The following is a 21128-nucleotide window of genomic DNA, read 5'->3' as shown; positions in this document are numbered from 1 at the left end:
ACATGCTGTGGATAAAGAGGAAATGGTGGATGTGCTCCAATCTCCAAAAGGCTTTGGATAAAGCTTCCACATTAAAGATTGTGGAAAATAAAAGCTCATGGTGTAGGAAGTGACATATTGGCATTTTCATAAGATTGACTTGCTAAAAAGAAATGGGGTAGGTGTAAATGGATAAATTTTCTGCTTGGCAAGGCCACAGGAGTCAGTACTGGGACCTCAACCTTTTACAACTTATATAAATTATTTGGATGAAGGGATCAAAGGTAAATTTGCTGAAGATATAGATAGGTAGAAAAGTAAGATTTGAAGAGGACACAAGGAGGCTACAAGGGAATGCACATAGATTGAGTGAGTAGTCAAAGATTGGGCAAATGGAGTGTAACATGGAGAAAGGTGAAATTATCCATTTTGGCAAGACGACGACAAAAATATTATCTAAATGGTGAGAGATTGCAGAGCTCCGAGATAGAGAATCTGTGTGTCCTAGTGCATGAACTATAAGAGATTAGTAGGCAGGTACTGCAAGTATATAGGAAAGTGAATAGAATATTATTGTTTATCACGAGAGAAATTGAATACAAAAATAGGCAGATTAAGCTTAAGCCGTACAGGGCATTGATGAGACTACATCTCAAGTACAGTATCGGTCTCCTTATTTAAGGCAGGATGTAAATGCATTAGAAACAGTTCAGACCATGTTTACTAAATAAATACCCAGGTCAATTTGATTTATTGACAGGTCTATTCGTATACAGTGAAAAGTACTGTTTCTTGTGGGTCTCCTTCTGACGAAAGGTTAGGCTTGTATCAGTGGAATTTAGAACTGTAAGAAGCAACTTGAATGAAACACAAGATCCTGAGGGGGATGTGGAAAGGATGTTTCTTCTGGTGGGAAAATCTAGAATGAGAGCTCACTTTTTAAAAATGTATTGCTCATTTGAGAGAATTGGAGAAATTTTCTGGGTATCAGGGTAGATGGGAATGCGAAATTGAGGTGACAATCAGATCAATCATGATCTTATTGAATGGCAGAACAGGCTTGAGGGCCCAAATAGCCCAATCCTGCACCTAACTCGCATGTTCATACATTCACTGGTTAATATACAAGTTGGATTCCTACAGTTCAACATGCCACAAAATTTATGGCACAACTATAAGGTTCATGGTGGGAGATATAGGAGGGATGTCCGAGGTAGATTGTTTACTCAGAGTGGGTGGGGTGTGGAATAGACTGCCTGCTGTGATAGTGGAGTCGGACATTTTAGGAACTTTCAAGCGGTTATTGGATAGGTATATGGAGCACTCCAGAATTATAGGGAGGGGATAGCTTGATCTTGGGATTGGACATCGGCCCTCAATGTTGTGCCGTGCTAAGGGCCTGTATTGTGCTGTAATGTTCTATGTCTATGTTTCTACATTACCCTACTGGCAATCTCGTAAATAGGGCCTGAGCCTATTAAAATAACTGCAGCAGTCAAAGGATAAGGCCCACCATCTTCCAAAGCCAACTTACAGATGCGTTATGAAGGCGACCTTCCCAGACATGCCCTAGAGAACAAATTTTTAAAAACTAGAAATTAACTAAGAATCACTTCAACAACTGTGCATGCCAGATTATCTTCAATTTCCTGCCCAGTAACTCGATGGACTGGAATCATTATTAAACTTTTAGTGGTACATTTTCAGCTTGTTACTGATGCATTGTTAGCATGACCATCACAGCATTAATCCAAATTATATTCTCAATGCTCAGGTTTAATTCTGAAAATTGCACAACCCTCTTCACTAATGAACATCAGAAATTAAAGGTTCTTGGCCTAGCCAGTAAACACCTGGGATTTTTTGAGCATTCCTGTGGATAGTATCCTTCTGTCCTCAAGACTTTATAAATTCATTAGCAAATGCTCCACCATTATGAAATTTAAATAAGATTCTATGATCATAATTCTTTGCACATTTCTCAGTTCTTGCACCTTTGAACACAAGCAATGTTGGCACTAGAATCTTATTAAAATTTTGTCAAATGGATGCTCCTTTATCATACCTGAGGTGTGTGATAGAAACAGTAATGCAGAGAGATTTTCTTCCTTGCTGAGCAAATGGTAGAACAGAGATAATGGTGCTTCATAACTCAATATATTGCATGCTTCTGATGTTGGAGCCCTGAAATTTTATAATTACCTACGGATTCACAACCCAACACAAGACACCTTCTTGGCATTTCTGGGACTCAACTATGAAACTGTTAAGTGGCAGAATTGATTTAGAACTGATATAAAGGAAAAGTTTTGACGAAGGGTCATCCAGACCCAAAATGTTAGCTCTTTTCTCACTCTCCAGAGTTTCTCCAGCACTTTCTGTATTGATGATAGACATTTAAAGGCTAGGAAACAAGCCAAAACCAAATCTCAGGGCTCACAGAAGGAGCAAAATGTTAAGTTAATGGAGTTTTGGAAGAATTTTTAATTATATATACATTTATGAGCTGTGATTACCTCATAACCCAGGAAATGTTTTATATTTTCGTTTGGAGTGAGGCTTTACATTTCCGATCTTCTAAATTACAAATGACTTGTTAAACTAGGTCCTACAAGTCAGTTAGGCTCATGTTTTACAGAGCCAGATTAAGAATTCTTGGGGTCTGGACACCAAGAATATTTTAGGCCTTGCAGTCTTTCCAAAAACCCTTGCAAATCCATTATATTGCAAATGTATTAAGATATTGAATTTGCAGGAACTTGTTTACAGAAATTCTGGACAACCCTTGCAGGAATTAGAACACTGAAAGGGTACAGCAACAAGTTCACTGGAATCCCAGGAACAAGGTTATGGTTATGTAGAAATACTTGAAATATTGTAATTTCACTCCAAGGGGGGGGGGGAAGTTTATTTTAAATAAATTATCATTTTTACTAATGTGCAGATACTATAATAAAGTGGCAGGGACTCAGAGGGAAAATGAAGAAAGTCAGAATTTTTCACAATGTTATTAGAACTTGGACAGCTTTATCACAATTGAATATTGGAGACAGGATTTTTAAAAAGCTGCATTAAGTAACTGAAAAAGAGCAGAGGATATAGATTACACATAGGGAAACAAAATAAAAGTATAAAAGCTCCAGTTCAACAGCTAGCATGCTAAAATGGCAATTAGCTGTGTAATAATTCTCTGTGAACAGAATTTACATATGAAAATGAGTGCTATTAGGGACCAAGTTCATTTCAATATAGTGTTATCAAGCTTTATTTTACATGCGCACTTCTTCTGGAGCACAGATTAATGAAATACACAGGGCAATACATACCAATAATTTACACAATAAAAAAATCTGCAGTTCAAGAAAACCATCCTTTTCCTGTCAAAACGTACAAATTTAACATGGGGGTGGGGAAGAGAAGATAGTATATTCATCTGTCTCATAAGGTATATTGAGTAAAGTTGTTTCGCTGACTTCACATAACCCAAGGTATGCATTTCAAAACAATGTAGAATATTCACAGTTCGGTTTTATCCAGTGCTAAACACCACAAATTCTGAAAGATGGGTGCAAGCTGAATTGAATAATGGACAGACGTAACTATGAAACGTTGCATCACGTTTCAGAAACTTGAACTGTGACAGTTTTCTAGGTGATATATCAAACCAAATACATTTAATTGAGAGGCATGTGATAGGTGATGTTAGCCATGTTAGTGAACTATTGCAAGAATTTGGCCACAAAATTTAGTCTTCCACACAGTGCAGAACAATAAGTGTAGTAAATAGGGTATATATAAAGTTAGGAGTTTTTAAAGGTCAGATTAGTGTTAAGTAAATTTAAAATCAGTTTAATTTTAAAAGACTTAAAAAGTGGAAGTATTTTTGTTTTGCACCCCTATTAATTGGTTTGTTACTTCCATGTGTATATTTAAATCAGAGGCTGGATGAATGTGCACTTACTGTAAATCCCTGCAGTACCTTCTCTCCACATCTGGAGATGCGAGCCTGAGACTTAACCAAACCTTCTGGCTGGGATGAGAACTAACACTGGGTGACAGATTCAGTTTTAGCAAGATTCCAAACAGACTATAGCAGTGACATGAGCAATTTAATTGCTTCCCTACCATGCAGCTTTAAAACGGATTTGTGCAGAACTGTCTCCAAGTGTTGGTTTGAAAGTCACTTGGATACTACAACTTTAGTGAAAAATGTTGAACAAAAATGGCAGGAATGAATATACTACCTTAAACCTCATTTACATTTGATGAAAATAATTCAATTACCATAATTGATATGCTATTATTCTACAAATAGAATAGCAAATTGCATGATGAAAAGACAATATCCATTTATACAAGACAGCTAAGTTACACAACAATATCCCATCACATTTTGTTTCACTGCTAGCTCTCCAGGGGCACTAATGTCAATGAGCGTGACTACCTGGAATTTCATGCAATGAACTGAGACAAACTAATTTACTTACTAAACAGTCATGCATAATGATTTGTCTCTGCCCATAATAAAATATAAATGTGCATTACCCTATTGTATAAAGAGGAAATCTTACACATTAATTTGAAGAAATATGCATAAATTGGTGCAATCTGAGCTGGTTTGTATTTGTATAGAAACTGTTCAAAAAGGTGATCAAGGGTACACAATAAAACTTTCAATAAATGTACAAATGTCATACAGAAATGCATTGTGCAAAACAATTTACTATAAGTGTAAATGTATCCACAGAAAATAGACTTCATTAAAGTCGACCAATGAGGGATCTGTTCAGAAGGGAGGCAGTTTGTTATCTGGTGATATAATCTGTCCTTATACCAGATTAATCCATACTCAAAAGAATGGATAAGAAAAGGGATTAAAAAAACTTTTAAAAAAGATGCACACCCTAGAAAGTTTCTACAAATGATGATAGATGTGTATATGGGTCATATTTTCCAATCTTGTGAATACATGTAGATCTCAATTCATGCAAAGATTTTTTCAGAAAAGAAAATTTTGGCTGTTTTCTCTAGACACAATAATTTGTAAACATATGAAAGTCTCTACTCTTTTTCCCAACTACTTAACTTTCTCCAGATAAAAGATTTGTTCACAAGATTGGTCTGTAAAGCCAAGCAAAGTTTTACAGGCAGTAATATTCCCAGGTTAGATGTGACGTTGACACACTAATGCTTTTCCCACCCTCTCCCTACCACCAATAAACTAGGTACTTGACACTATTATAAAAGACCAAACAACATTAGGCCATAACTTGTAAAGGTTCATTCAAAGTCACACCTCAACTTCTGTTAATAAGCTCATGCAATTTCAAATTACTTAAAATGCCAGTTAATCAATTGCATATTAGCAGATTAAAAAGGATGAAAACCTTCATCTGTGTAATAAATCTTCTGGCATTCTGATGATGCCAATTTGTCTTGGTTCATTCTGTCAGTATATATGCTCATTTCCTCATCAATATTCATGCCTTTAGTGGCACTGTCCATCAGTCCCATTCCATCAACACTTCAATGATAGCTACAATGGAGGCCAAGGGCAGATGCTCATATCAGACATAAAACACCAAAACTTAAAATATGCACCTACCCGTATCAACCAACAACTTACACAGGGCTAAGATAATGGGACACAGGGGAAACTATACAACTAAACAATGAGATTTCACTTTTAGACAGTTCAGGATTCATTTTAACTGCATTTAACATTCTTCTGGTTAATGTTTTGTGTTGGTTGAGATGCAATTCCAAGAATTGTCCCTGTTGCAGACGAAATGTCAGATTTACAGCTGTCAAATAAACTTAGTATAATCCAATTCATATCATCTTGATGACAGTAGATTTGGCAAATGTCTGAGTTCACTAACCTGGAAAAGGACAAAAAAAGATTAAAAAAGTCCATTATAATTTCTTCTTTCCCCCAGATTCTCCAAATATTCATATCTACTGTGAACAGCATAGTACAAATTCACTGATGCCAATATGCCAAGTAATTTATTTCAGAATGATCAGAGACCTTTCAGACAAGTACTAGAATTCACCAAATCACTAAAGAGTCAGTGTTGGGCAAACTAATGGGGCTAAGGTAGATAAGTCCCCTGGCCCTGATGAAATGCATCCCAGGATACTAAAAAAAGAGATGGCAGGGGAAACAGCAAATGTGTTGTTGATAATTTACCAAAATTCACTGGACTCTGGGGCAGTTCTGACAGATTAGAAAACAACCAATGTGATGCCACTGATTAAACAAGTAGACAAAAGGCAGGTAATTATAAACCAGTTAGCTTAACTTCTGTAATGAGGAAAATGCTTGAATAAAAAAATGAAGAACAAAGAAAATTACAGCATAGGAACAGGCCCTTCGGCCTTCCAAGCCTACACCGACCATGCTGCCCGTCTGAACTAAAACACCCCTTACGTTTCCAGGGACCATATCTCTCTATACCCATCCTATTCATGTATTTGTCCAGACACCCCTTAAAACTCACTATCGTATTTGCTTCCGCTACCTTCCCAGGCAGTGAGTTCCGGGCATTCAAAAACCTTGCACAAAAATTTGTCTCATACATCTCCTTTAACCTTTCCCCTCGCACCTTAAACCTATGCCCCCTAGTAATTGACTCTTATATCCTGAGAAAAAGCTTCTGACTATCCACTCTGTCCATGCCCCTCAGTCTTGTAGACCTCTGCCCCTCAACCTCCATTGTTCCAGTGAGAACAAACCAAGTTTCTCCAACCTTTCCTCATAGCTAATGCCCCCATACATCCTTGTAGATGTGTGGCAACCAGAATTGAACACTATTCTGGTCACCACATCAAAGAAAAAATAGCGAGACATCTGGATAGAAATTTTTCCATTGGGCAGATGCAGCATGGGTTCATGAAAGATCATGTTTAACTAATTTATTGGAATCCTTTGAGGACATTACGAGCACGGTGGACAACAGGCAACTGATGGATGTACTGTATCTTGATTTCCAGAAGGCAAGATGCTGCACAAAAAAGCTGCTGCAAAGAAGTACACAGCATTATGGATAATGTATTATATCATGAATAGAGGATTGGTTAACTAATAGAAAGTAAAGAGTGGGGATAAATTGATGTTTTTCTGGTTGGCGATCAGTGACTCAGGTGTGTCTCAGGGATCAGTGTTGGGACTGCAATTGTTTACAATTTACATAGATGATTTGGAGTGGGGGACCAAGTGTAGTGCATCAAAGTTCGCAGATAACACTAAGATGATTGGTAGAGTAAGTATGCAGAGGACACTGAAAGTCTACAGAGGAATATAGATAGTTTAAATGAGTAGGAAAGGGTCCGGCAGATGGAGTACACAATGTTGGCAAATGTGAGGTCATCCATTTTGGCAGGAATTGCAGCAAAATGGACTATTATTTAAATAGTAAAAAATTGCAGCATGCTGCTGTGCAGAGGGGCCTGGGTATCCTTATGCATGAATTGCAAAAAGTTGGTTTGTAATTAAGAAGAGAAACAGAATTTTGTCCTTCATTGCAAAAGGGATGGAGTTTAAAAACAGGGAGGTTATGTTGCAGCTGTATAAGGTGCTAGTGGGGCCTGGAGTACAAAATTGGCTTGATCAAAGATGTCAGAGGATAGGAATGGAAGGGTGCATTTCTGAATGGAGTGATGTGATAAGTGGCGTTCCTCAGGGATCAGCACTGGGACCTTTGCTGTTTGTATTATATGTGTGATTTGGAGGAAAATGTAACTGGTTTGATTAGTAACTTCGTGGACAACACAAAGGTTGGTGGATTTGCAGATAGCAAAGACGATCGGTTGGAGACTTGGGCGGAGAGATGGCAGATGAGAGGCATTTTGGAAGGTCTAATAGATCGGAAATATCCAGTAAATGGCAGAACCCTTAAGAGTATTGATAGGCAAAGGGATCTGGTGTACAGGTACACAGTTCACTGAAAGTGGCAATGCAGGTGGAGAAGGTAGTCAAGAAGGCATGTGGCATGCTTGCCTTTCGAGTTTAAAAATTGGCAAGTCATGTTGCAGCTTTATGGGAACCTTGATTAGGCCGCACTTGGAATATAGTGTTCAATTCTGGTTTCCACACTACCACAAAGATGCAGAGGCTTTGGAGAGGGTACAGAAAAGATCTACCAGGATGTTGCCTACATGGAGGGCTTTAGCTATGAGGAGAGATTGGAGAAACTTGGTTTGTTCTCACTGGAACAGCAGAGGTTGAGGGGGCGACCTGATAGACGTCTATAAGGTCATGGGAGACATGGACAGAGTGGACGGTCAGAAGCTTTTTCTCAGAATGGAACAGTCAATTACTAGGGGGCACAGGTTTAAGATGCGAGGTGCAAGATTTAAAGGAGATGTATGAGGCAAATTTTCTATAGAGAGTAGTGGGTGCCTGGAACTTGTTGCCGGGGAAGGTAGTGGAAGCAGATACAGTAGTGACTTTTAAGGGGTGTCTTGACAAATGCACAAATAGGTTGAGATGGAAGGATATGGTTCCTGGGAGGTAGGGGATTTTAGTTAAGTCGGGCAGCATGGCAATTGCAGGGTTGGAGGGCCAAAAGACCTGTTCCTGTGCTGTAATTTTTTTTGTTCTTTGTACTGTGTACAGTTTTGGTCTCCTTACTTGAGAAAGGATATACTGACACTGGAAGGGGTGAGTAGAGATTCACAAGTTGATTCCAGAGTTGAGAGGGTTGGTTTATGAGGAGAGACTGAGTAGACTGGGACTATACTCATTGGAATTTAGAAGAATGAGGGGGGATCTAAGAGAAACATAAGATTACAAAGGGAATAGATAAGATAGCACCACTGGCAGGGGAACTAAAACTTGGGGGCATGGCCTCAAAATAAGGAGGAGCAGATTTAGGACCGAGTCGAGGAGGAACTTCTTCAGATAAAGGGTTGTGAATCTGTGGAATTTCCTGCCCAGTGAATCTGTTGAGGCTACCTCATTGAATGTTTTTAAGGCAAAGATTTTTGAATCGTAAAGGAATTAAAGGTTATGGTGAGCAGGTAAGTGGAGCTGAGTCCAAGAAAAGCCATGATCTTATTGAATAGTGGAGCAGGCTCAAGGGGCCAGATTGCCAACTCCTGATTCTCTAACATCCAAAACCTTATTTTGACTACTATGAGAGAATAAGTGTTCTCCTATTGGAGACAGCCATGTTAGATCTTGTTATCGAAAGAACATATAATACTGTATAAGATTAACTACAAAACTAGTTTGTGGCTTAACTTACCTAGAATACTTTGGTTACAAGCAAAGTACCCTTTTGTTTGCAGTGCACAGGTGATTTATGCCCATGTCCCTTTTAAATTTTTCAGCCTGCTTATATTGTGCATGGCCTGCATGGGGCTTTTGGGTCTTGCACAACCTACAGGAAATGTTGGTTACATGGTCTCAGACTTGGCTCAGTAGGGGCATTCTTGACTGAATCCACAGATTTGAGGGCATATATGCAGGCTGACAGTTCAGTACAGTACTATGGGCATTGACAGGTATGTGTCATCTTTTGAAAGAGTTATTAAACCAAGTTGTTTGTTCGCTGGAGTGAAGGTCACATGGAGTAAAGGTAAGTGATTGCCTTTGTAAACATTTTCGCAGGCTTTGTAACGGTTTTTTCCTGATTTAAAAACTAGAGAGGAAGTGGGCCACGGGGCTTTGTGGGAAGGGATTTTTTTTACCGCGCAAAGTTTAAAAGGGGGCCTGCTGTGGACAGCGGGCAGCGGAGTGAGGGGGAAGCAGAGTGAGCTGTAAGGGCTTAGGATCAAAGGGCTTGGGAGAAAAGGGCCAGGTAAGTTTGACTTCTTAACTGTGTTCAGTAATTACTAAGAGACTGTGATGGAGGGGTATGTGATGTGCTGTTTCTGTATGATGTGGGAGCTGGGTTTTTGATAAGAGAGGGGATTAAGGGTTATGGGGAGAGGGCAGGAATGTGGAACTGAGCCACGACAGATCAGCCATGATCTTATTGAATGGCAGGGCAGGCTCGAAGGGCTAGATGGCCTACTCCTGCTCCTATTTCTTATGTTCTTGGTGGACCCCAAGGTCCTTCCCAGTGACCATGTCTGCAGTAAGTGCTGGTTACTGGAAGAGCTCCAGCTCAAGGTAGATGAGCTGGCCTCTGAGCTTCAGGCACTGAGGCTCATCAGGGAGAGGGAGTGTACCGTAGATAATGGGGTGCAAGAGACATCCACACCCCCTAGACTGGCTAACTCTAAGGGTCAGGAACAAGAGGGTGCTGCTGGGTGGGGGGGTGGGGAAAGGGGGGAGTGGGGAGGAAGGAGGGGGGGGACCCAAAGGCCTCAGCCTCTCAATCTGCACAACAGGTTTGAGGTTCTTGCTCCCAGTGTGGACAAGAACGAGGGCTGTAAGGTTGATGAGCAAACTGCCCACAGTACAGTGGTGCAGACACAGGACAAAGAGGAAGGAGTAAAGAGGAATGTAGTGGTAACTGGGGACAGTGTAGTTAGGGGTATAGACACTGTCCTTTGTGACAGGGATAAAGAATACAGAAGGGTGTGTTGTCTGCCCGGTGCTCGGGTCCAGGATGTCTCATCTGGGCTGCGGAGGAACCTGGAGTGGGAGGGTGAGAATCTGGTCGTTATGGTACATGTGGGTGCCAACGACATAAGCAAAATGGGAACTGAGGATCTGCAGAGGGAGTATGAAAAGCTGGGAATGAAATTAAAAAGCAGAACTGACAAGGTGGTTTATCTCTGGATTACTACCTGAACCGCGTGCAGATGGGCGTAGGGTAAATAGGATTAAAGAGATGAATGGGTGGCTCAGGGATTGTTGTGGGAGGAATGGGTTTGAATTTATGGGGCATTGGCACCAGTATTGGGGCAGGTGGGACCTGTTCAGATGGGATGGTCTTGGTAGAATTAGGGATCTTATTGTGAGGGATCCTCTTGGGATGAGCGATCATTGTATGGTTGAGTTTTTGATGCAGATGGAGGATGAGAAAGTACGGTCCCAGACCTGTGTCCTCTGTTTGAACAGAGGGGACTACGATAGGATGAGAGAGAAATTGGCAAATGTAGATTGGGGGCGCAGATTGGTCAGTAGGACTGCTGAGGAACAATGGAGGATCTTTAAGATCTTTTTCGGTGCTCAGCAGAAATTTATTCCAATGGTAAAGAAGCATCGTGGGAGAAGGGATAATCAGCCGTGGTTATCGAAGGAAATAAAGGAGAGTATTAAATTAAAAGCTGATGTGTTTAGAGTGGCTAAAAGTAATGGGCGAGTAGAAGATTGGGAGAGGTTTAAAAATCAACAAAGATTGACTAAGAAGATGATAAAGAAAGGAAGGATAGACTATGAAGCTAAACTAGCACTAAATATAAAAAAGGATAGTAAGAGTTTTTATAAACATATAAAGAGGAGGAGGTCGGCTAGAGTGAATGTTGGACCCTTAGAGGACGAGGGGGGATTTAGTGGTGGGGGATGAGGAAATGGCTGAGGCCTTAAATAAGTTTTTTGCCTCAGTCTTCATGGAGGAGGACGCGAATAGTTTGCCGGGTATTAAAGATAGAAGGATGGTAGGAGTTGAGGGCCTGAATGTGATTACTGTCACTAGAGAGGTGGTGCTTGATCGACTAGCGGGACTGATGGGGGACAAGTCCCCAGGACCGGATGGAAGGCATCCCAGGGTTCTGAAGGAAATGGCAGAGGTGATAGTGGATGCCTTAGTGATTATTTACCAAACTTCGCTGGATTCCAGAGTAGTGCCAGAAGATTGGAAAACGGCTAATGTTACGCCGCTGTTTAAAAAAGGTAGCAGGCAAAAGGCAGGTAATTATAGGCTGGTTAGTTTAACGTCTGTTGTGGGAAAAATGCTTGAATCCGTCATCAAAGAAGAAATAGCGAGACACCTTGAGAAGAATTGTTTGATAGAGCAGACGCAGCACGGATTCGTTAAGGGGAAGTCATGTCTGACAAATTTATTGGAATTTTATGAGGATGTGACTAGTGCAGTAGACAGAGGGGAACCGGTGGATGTGGTGTTTCTCGATTTTCAGAAGGCGTTTGATAAGGTGCCACACAAAAGGTTGCTTCAGAAGGTTAGGAGGCATGGAGTTGGGGGTAAGGTGTTAGCGTGGATAGAGGATTGGTTGTCTAATAGGAGGCAGAGAGTTGGTATCAATGGGTGCTATTCTGATCGGCGGTTGGTGACTAGTGGAGTGCCGCAGCCTCAACTATTTACCATTTATATAGATGATCTGGAGGAGGGGGCTGAGTGTAGAGTGTCGAAATTTGCTGATGACACAAAGATAAGTGGAAAAGCAAATTGTGCGGAGGGTGTGGAAAGTCTGCAGAGGGATCTAGATAGGCTAAGCGAGTGGGCGAGGACCTGGTAGATGGAGTACAATGTTAGCAAGTGAGAGGTTATCCACTTTGGCAGGAATAATAGTTGGAGGGATTACTATTTAAAGGGCGAAAAGCTGCAGCATGCTGTGGTGCAGAGGGACCTGGGGGTTCTTGTGCATGAGTCGCAAAAACCCAGTCTGCAGGTGAAGCAGGTGATCAGGAAGGCGAATGGGATGCCAGCCTTTATAGCGAGGGGGATAGAATATAAAAGCAGGGAGGTCTTGCTGCAACTGTACAGGGCACTGGTGAGGCCGCAGCTGGAGTACTGTGTGCAGTTTTGGTCGCCGCATTTGTGCAAGATATTTTGGCCTTGGAAGGAGTGCAGAGGAGGTTCACTAGGCTGATACCGGAGATGAGCGGGTTGGACTATGAAGAGAGGCTGAACAGACTGGGTCTGTACTCATTGGAGTTTGGAAGGATGAGGGGGAATCTTATAGAGACGTATAAGATAATGAAGGGGATGGATAGGGTAGAGGTAGAGAGATTCTTCCCGCTCAGAAAGGACAGCAGGACTAGAGAGCACAGCCTCAAGAATAGGCGGGGGGGCGTAGTTTAGAACGGAGTTGAGGAGGAATTTCTTCACTCAAAGGGTGGTGAATCTCTGAAATTCTCTGCCCATTGAAGTGGTAGAGGCTACCTCGCTAAATATATTTAAGACACGGGTAGATAGGTTTTTGGTAGGCAAGGGAATTAAGGGTTATGGGGAGAAAGCGGGAAAGTGGAACTGAGCCACTTCAGATCAGCCATGATCTTATTGAATGGTGGGGCAGGCTCGAAGGGCTAGATGATCTACTCTTGCTCCTATTTCTTATGTTCTTAAGTAATAATTACTCTATCACATGGTTGTAAAAGATCCCATGGCACTATATGAATATGAGTACAGCAATGTGATTTTTCTGGCCAATATTTATCACTCATCCACTCAATCCATTATTGTTTACAGGATCTTGTTGTTAATTGGCTTCCATATTTTCTACATTACAACAGTTAAACATTTCATGGACTGCAAAATGTTTTGAACATTGTGGTGGTGAAAGGACTACAACATCTTTATTTTCCTTCATCTAAAAGAAAATGCATTGAAATACAATGTCCAAATACATTTATTTATACAACACTTTGATTGGGAAATAAAATTTGAAAACAATGCTACTTGAATGGTATCTAAGCTAACCTTAGGATTTTGGCGACTCCAAATAAATTAGCCAGGGAGCTCAATTTCCATCCTGATTATAGTAACATAAACTCAAAAAAACACTCATGAAATAAATGAAATGCATTTCAAATGATAGAGTCTTTCACATAAAATAATTTAAAAACCTGCATTTATATTGTAGTTTTCAAGCCCATCAGCCATCCCAAGGCACTTTGTATTCACTAAAGACTTGAGCATTATTATAATGAATTGAATGAAATCTTCAATATCACTATAACATAAATGGACTTTAGAAAGTAATCATTAAATAACCAATATTTCAAGCAAATATTTGAGGTCAGTACTATAAAAGTATTCTTAGTCACATATATGAACTGCTACTAATGTAAGAGAAACATGCTTTGCAATTGATTGTGCAAATATATGGTCAGTGAGTACACCTGACTCCAAATCATCGAGGTGTTGATCATGCCATTAGCAAAAAAACACAACTAATTGTACTTTACTTGGAGGTTTCTCTTGAATAAAAATAACTCTCCATTTTTCCCAACACAGAATATTTAAATATTTGATAGTAAATTCTGATCATTAGCACAAAATATCCTGTTCAATAATATTTCAATGAGGACAACAGCATTTACTGTTTAGGAGCCACACACAGCCAAAGCTGACCAAGGCTCATTACCTCAAACATATGTATTAGCCAGAAAAAATGCAATTTCAGGTGACTGTGCAGTCAATGTTAAGTGGCAACAATGCAAATTTAATTTTTCCCCTCACTAAAACATTTAGAATTTGAATATGAAATACAAATAAGCCACCAGGATTGTGGCAATGCATGCATTTGAAGCCAGATAAATAATTGCACTTAAAAAAACTGAAGTTACCAATCAAGTGTCACAACCTAATCAAGGATGATGTTGAAGGCCACCTTCCTTCCTTTGTTTAATGAATGACAGTACAAAAGATTTGAAATAGCAGAACACATTAATGCATAGGAATACAATTTATCAAGTCAGAATTCATTTTTTTCTAAGAGGAATAGGACCCAAAGATGGATAGGAAGTATTGTGAAACTTACATGAGCAGCCTGCAAAGTGACAAAATGAGTGGACAAAAATTTGGCAGGTGTAGAGTATAATGTGGGAAAATGTGAACTTATGCAGTATATTATTTAAGTGGTTTTAAGTTTTTTTTAAAGTCTATTTACTAATGTCACAAGTAGGCTTACATTACCACTGCAATGAAGTTACTGTGAAAATCCTCTAGCCACCATTCTCAGGCACCTGTTTGGGTACACAGAGGGAGGAGTTAGCATGGCCAATGCAGCTAACCAGCACATCTTTCGGACTGAAGGGAAACTGGAGCACCGGAGGAAACTCTCAGACACGGGGAGAATGTGCAGACGCTGGACACACACATTGACCCAAGTTGGGAATCAAACCTGGGTCTCTAGCATTTGAAACGGCAGTGCGAACCACTGTGCCACCAAGCCTTCCTGGAGAGAGACTGCAGAACTCTGCAGTACAGGGGACCTGGATATCTTGGTATATGAATCTCAAAAGGTTAGTATGCAGGTACAGCAAATGATTAGGAAGGCAAATAGAGTGTTGTTAATGCAATGGGAATGAAATATAAAAGTAGGGATTTTTGCTACTATTGTACATTGGTGAGATCACACCAAGAGTACTGTGCACAGTTTTGGTCTTATTTAAGAATGAACATAAGCGTGTTAGAATCAATTCACAGAAGGTACACTCAACTAATATGTTGGAGTGGAATTATGTTACGAGGGAAAGTTGGACAGGCTGGGCCTGTATTCATTGGAGTTTAGAAGAAGCACAAGATCCTGTGGATACTGGAAAGATATTTACTCTCATGGGGGACTGAGTTTAAAAATATCGGATCTCCTATTTTAACACTCGAGTTGAGGAGAAATTCTCTTAAAAGGAAATGAACCTTTGGAACTCTCCCCATTTCCACAGAACAGTGGTGGCAGGGTCAATGAATATTTTTTAGGACAGAGGTAGATAGATTCTTGTCTATCAAGGGAATTAAAGGTTATGGAGTCTGCAGAATGTGTTGAATCAAGATTGTCATTGTCTTAACAGGCTCGAGGGGCCTACTCCAGTTCTGTAGGTTCATGGTCATCTATAGGACAGGGGCAAATATCACATCAATCAGCAAGTTGTATGATGTTATTTTGACCTCTTCACCTGATTGATCAATGCCAAAGGGGATATATAGACCAATGCCAAATTTTGTTTCTGAGCACGGCAATACTTTTGGTAGCTTGACTTTAGACTAGGTTTTATGAACTGACAAACACAGGAAGTTTGATTCACTGCATAATCATACAGTCAGAGTCATAGAATCTTAGCATGGAAAGAGGCCCTCCGGCCTACTGTGTCTACACAGCCAGAAGGGCAGCATGGTAGCCAAGCACTGCTGCCTCACAGTGCCAGGGACCCGGGTTCAAATGTTGGCTTGGGTTACTGTTGGTGGGGAGTCTGCATGTTCTTCCCATATCTGTATGGATTTCCTCCGGGTGCTCTAGTTTTCTCCCACAGTCTGAAATACGTGCTGGTTAGGTGTATTGGCCATGTTAAATTCTCCCTCACTGTACCTGAACAGGCACTGGAATGTGGCGACTAGGGGACTTTCACAGTAACTTCATTGCAGTGTTGATGTAAGTCTACTTGTGACAGCAATAAATAAACCAAACAAATCAAGCAATGTCTACTCCGGCGGTCTCCAAACTCTGATCTGGATGCAGCCCGCTGCGGGCTGTATGTGGCCTGCAGGCCATAGTTTGGAGACCTCTGGTCTACTCTAATCCCATTTTCCTGTAGCTCTGTGTGCTATGGCATTTCAAATGCTCATCTAAATACTTAAATGTATTGAGTTCCCACCTCTACCAGAACTAATGGTCATAGTTTGAGTGTAAGGTGTAAACTTTTTAGAACTGAGATGAAAAGAAACTTCTTCACCTAGAGAGAGAGTGGTGAATGTGTGGAATTACCGCAGGAAGTAGTGAGGCTAAGATGCTGTCTAAATTTAAGAAGAAATTAGATATAGATATAAGAACATAAGAACATAAGAAATAGGAGCAGGAGTAGGCCATCTAGCCCTTCGAGCCTGCCCCGCCATTCAATAAGATCATGGCTGATCTGTTGTGGCTCAGTTCCACTTTCCCGCCCTCTCCCCATAACCCTTAATCCCCTCTCTTATCAAGAACCCATCAACCCGCTTCTTAAAAATATTTAGCGAGGCAGCCTCCACCACTTCAACGGGCAGAGAATTCCAGAGATTCACCACCCTTTGAGTGAAGAAGTTCCTCCTCAACTCCGTTCTAAACCGCCTCCCCTTTATCTTGAGGCTGTGCCCCCTAGTCCTACTGTCTTTTTTGAGCGGCAAGAGTCTCTCCACCTCTATCCTATCCATCCCATTCATCATCTTATACGTCTCAATGAGATCTCCCCTCATTCTTCTAAACTCTAACGAGTACAAGCCTAGTTTATTCAGCCTCTCCTCATAGCTCAATCCCCTCAACTCCGGTATCAGCCTAGTAAACCTCCTCTGCACTCCCTCCAGGGCCAAAATATCCTTGCGCAGGTGCGGCGCCCAAAACTGCACACAGTACTCCAGCTGCGGCCTCACCAATGCCCTATACAGCTGCAGCAAGACCTCCCTACTTTTATATTCAATCCCCCTCGCTATGAAGGCCAGCATCCCATTCCCCTTCCTGACCACCTGCTGCACCTGCAAGCTGGGTTTTTGCGACTCATGCACAAGGACCCCGAGGTCCCTCTGCACCGTCGCCTGCTGCAGTTTTTCGCCACGTAAGTAATAGTCCTTCCTACCATTCTTCCTACCAAAGTGGACCACCTCGCACTTGCCAACATTAAATTCCATTTGCCATTTCCTGGCCCATTCGCCCAGCCTATCTAGATCCTTCTGCAGACTCTCCACACCCTCCGCACAATTTGCCTTTCCCCCAATCTTGGTGTCATCAGCAAATTTCGACACCCTGCACTCGGTTCCCTCCTCCAGATCATCTATATAAATGGTAAATAGCTGAGGCCCCAGCACCGACCCCTGGGGCACCCCACTAGTCACCAACCGCCAATCCGAATAGCACCCATTGACCCCCACTCTCTGCCTCCTATTTGACAACCAATCCTCTATCCACGCTAACACCCTACCCCCAACTCCATGTCCCCTGACCTTCTGCAATAACCTCTTGTGAGGTACCTTGTCAAACGCCTTCTGAAAATCCAGAAAGACCACATCCACCGGCTCTCCTCTATCCACTGCCCTAGACACATCCTCATAGAACTGGGGCTAAAGGGATCAAGGGGTATGGAGGAGAAGGTGGGTGACAAATCAGGATATTGAATTTGATCAGCCATGATCATAATGAATGGTGGAGCAGGCTCAAAAAGGGCCTAATCCTCCTCCTAGTTTACCACATTTTCAAGGAGAGTGCCCCAGATTACCACCACCCTCAGCGTGAAAAAGCTTTTTATCTCCTGTAAACCTCAGCCCTTAACTTAAATCTATGCCCCCGGTTACTGACCGCTCTATTAAGAAGATTCATAAGAACATAAGAAATAGGAGCAGGAGTAGGCCATCTAGCCCTTCAAGCCTGCCCCGCCATTCAATAAGATCATGGCTGATCTGTCACTGCTCAGTTCCACTTTCCTGCTTTCTCCCCATAACCCTTAATCCCCTCTCTTATCAAAAACCCATCAACCCGCGTCTTAAAAATATTTAGCGAGGCAGCCTCCACCACTTCAACGGGCAGAGAATTCCAGAAATTCACCACCCTTTGAGTGAAGAAGTTCCTCCTCAACTCTGTTCTAAACCGCCCCCCCCTTTATCTTGAGGCTGTGCCCCCTAGTCCTACTGTCTTTTTTTGAGCGGGAAGAGTCTCTCCACCTCTATTCTATCCATCCCATTCATCATCTGATACATCTCAATGAGATCTCCCCTCATTCTTCTAAACTCTAACGAGTACAAGCCTAGTTTATTCAGCCTCTTCTCATAGCTCAACCCCCTCAACTCTGGTATCAGCCTAGTAAACCTCCTCTGCACTCCCTCCAAGGCCAAAATATCTTTGCACAGGTGCAGCGCCCAAAACTGCACACAGTACTCCAGCTGCGGCCTCGCCAATGCCCTATACAGCTGCAGCAAGACCTCCCTACTTTTATATTCAATCCCCCTCGCTATGAAGGCCAAAGCCCCTCATAATTTTATCAGGTCCCTCCTCAGCCTTCTCTACTCTAAGGAAAACAACCCCAACCTAACCAGTCTCTCTTCACAGTTGAAACACCGCAGCCCAGGTGAATCTCCTCCACACCTTCTCTAGTGCAATCACATCCTTCTTATAGCTTGGCAACCAGAACTGCACATAGTACTCCATCTATGGCCTGACCACTGTTTTATACAGCTCCTTCATAACTTCTCTGCTCTTATATTCAATGCCTCGGTTCATAAAGGCAAGTATCCCATATGCCTTTTTAACCACCTTATCTATCTGTCCTGCTGTCTTCAGACGTCTATGGGCAAGCACACCAAGGTGTCTGATCTTCTGTCCTACCTAGGTTCCAACCATTCATTATATACTCCCTTGCCTTATTATCATAGAATCCCTACAACGCAGAACGTGATCATTCGGCCCATCGAGTCTGCACCAAAAACAATCCCACCCAGGCCCTATCCCCACAATCCCTCTAACATACACACCCCAGGATACAAAAGGGCAATTTAGCATGGCCAAATCATCCTAACCAGCACAACTTTGGACTGTGGGAGGAAACCAGAGCACCCAGAGGAAACGTGCTGACACGAGGAGAATGTACAAACTCCACACAGTGACCCAAGCCAGGAATCGAACCCAGGTCCCTGGAGCTATGAGGCAGCAATGCTAACTTACTGTGCCATCATTTCACCCAGTCAGTCCTCCCAAAATACATGACTTCAAACTTTTCAGGGTTAAGTTTCATTGCCACTCTTCTGTCCATCTAACCAACCCATCTACATCATCCTGTTATTGAAAGCTTTGGTCCTCAACTTTTACCACACCACTAATTTTTGTGTCATCTGCAAATTCACTCATCATACCTCCTACATTTATGTGCAGATCCTTAATGTATACTAAACCAACAAGGGACCCAGCATCAAACCCTGTGGAATACACTGACAATTTGTCAAATTACCATGGATCCCATGAGCCCTTACCTTCATTAGCCTCCCACGTGGAACCTTGTCAAAAGCCTGACTGAAGTCCACTCAGATTACATCAATTTTATTACCCTCATGTATACACCTAGTCACTTCCTCAAAAAAATGACTGCCCTTTGACAAACCATGCTGACTATTCTTGATTAATCCTTATCTCCCAAAGTGGAGATCAATTCTGTTCCTCTGAATTTTTTTCCAGTAGTTTCCCTACCACTGAAGTTAGACTCACTAGCCTGTAATTTCCTGGTTTCTTCCTTTCTTGAATAATGGTAGCACATTAACTGTCCTCCAATCCTCTGGCACCTCTCCTGTGGCCAAAGATGATGGGCTGCAATCTCCTCTCTTGCCTCTCACAACAGTCTGGGTATATTTCATCTGGCCCTGGGGATTTACACACTAAGAAATCTCACAACACCAAGTTGAAGTCCAGCAGCACTGGTTGCCCCTTTGGTGACACCTGACGAAGGGTCAGCCAGCGCTCTGAAAGCTAATGGCTTTTGCTACCAAATAAACCTGTTGGACTTTAACCTGGTGTTGAGACTTCTTACTGTGTTTACCCCAGTCCAATGCCGGCATCTCCACATCCTGGGGATTTATCCACTTTTACGTCCATTAATACCTCCTCCCTCTCGATGTGATTTACTTGAACAAATAACAATGTCCCTCGCTGATTTTTATGCCAACAACATCCTTTGACATAGTCACAGATGCAGAGTACTCACTTAAAACTCTACCTATGTCTTCTGTTTCCGCCATATTCATCCCTAAGAGGCCTTCCTCTTTCTGTCATCCTCCTGTCCTCAATATACTCATAAAACACCTTTGGTTTTTTATTTATTTTATCCACCAGTGTTTTTTATGCCCTTGCTCTCCTAACTTCTTTTTTTAAGTAACCCCCTGCACTATGCTCCGAGTTTCCACTGTTTTTAGCCCTTCGTATCTGTCATACGCCTCCTGTTTTTTCCCTTCCCGACCATGGATTATAACCTTGACATTCAGGATTCTCTGAACTTGTTGCTCCCACCCTTCGTTTTCACAGGGACATGTTGGCCCTATACTCTCTCCATTTCCTTTTTGGATGAATACGTTCTGCAACTTTCCTATAAATAACTGCTCCCAGTTAACTTTGGTCAGATCCTGTCTCATCCTATTAAAATTGGCCATCCCCCAATTCAGAACCTTAATTTCCATTCCATCTTTGTCCCTTTCCATAACCACCCAAATTCTACAGAGTTATGGTCACTATGATCAAAATGCTCCTCTACTGAGACTTCTGTCACTTGTCCAGCTTCATTCTCTAAAACTAGGTCTAGCACCGAGCAGGACTTTCTACATAGAGACATAAAAAGCTCTCCTGGATGC

General features: G+C 41.8%; 1 protein-coding gene across 2 annotated transcripts in view; it reads right to left on the bottom strand.

Moving 5' to 3' along the window:
• Positions 1-21128, bottom strand: part of LOC145345169 (forkhead box protein O3-like) — a 172264-nt gene that overhangs the window by 73349 nt on the left and 77787 nt on the right. Inside the window, exon 3 of one of the 2 annotated variants that reach the window (XM_080192870.1) lies at positions 3227-5861. The exons of the other annotated variant lie outside the window; for it this stretch is intronic. The gene's annotated coding sequence lies outside the window, so the exon portion shown is untranslated. Of the gene's footprint in view, positions 1-3226; positions 5862-21128 lie in introns of those variants that run through there. 2 annotated transcript variants of the gene reach the window in all.

This window comes from Carcharhinus amblyrhynchos, chromosome 7 (assembly GCF_965287045.1).
Source record: "Carcharhinus amblyrhynchos chromosome 7, sCarAmb.v2.hapA, whole genome shotgun sequence".
Classification (NCBI taxonomy): Eukaryota; Metazoa; Chordata; class Chondrichthyes; order Carcharhiniformes; family Carcharhinidae; genus Carcharhinus; species Carcharhinus amblyrhynchos.
Note: the sequence above shows the minus strand (reverse complement) of the source record. Positions and strands in the feature narration are given on the sequence as shown.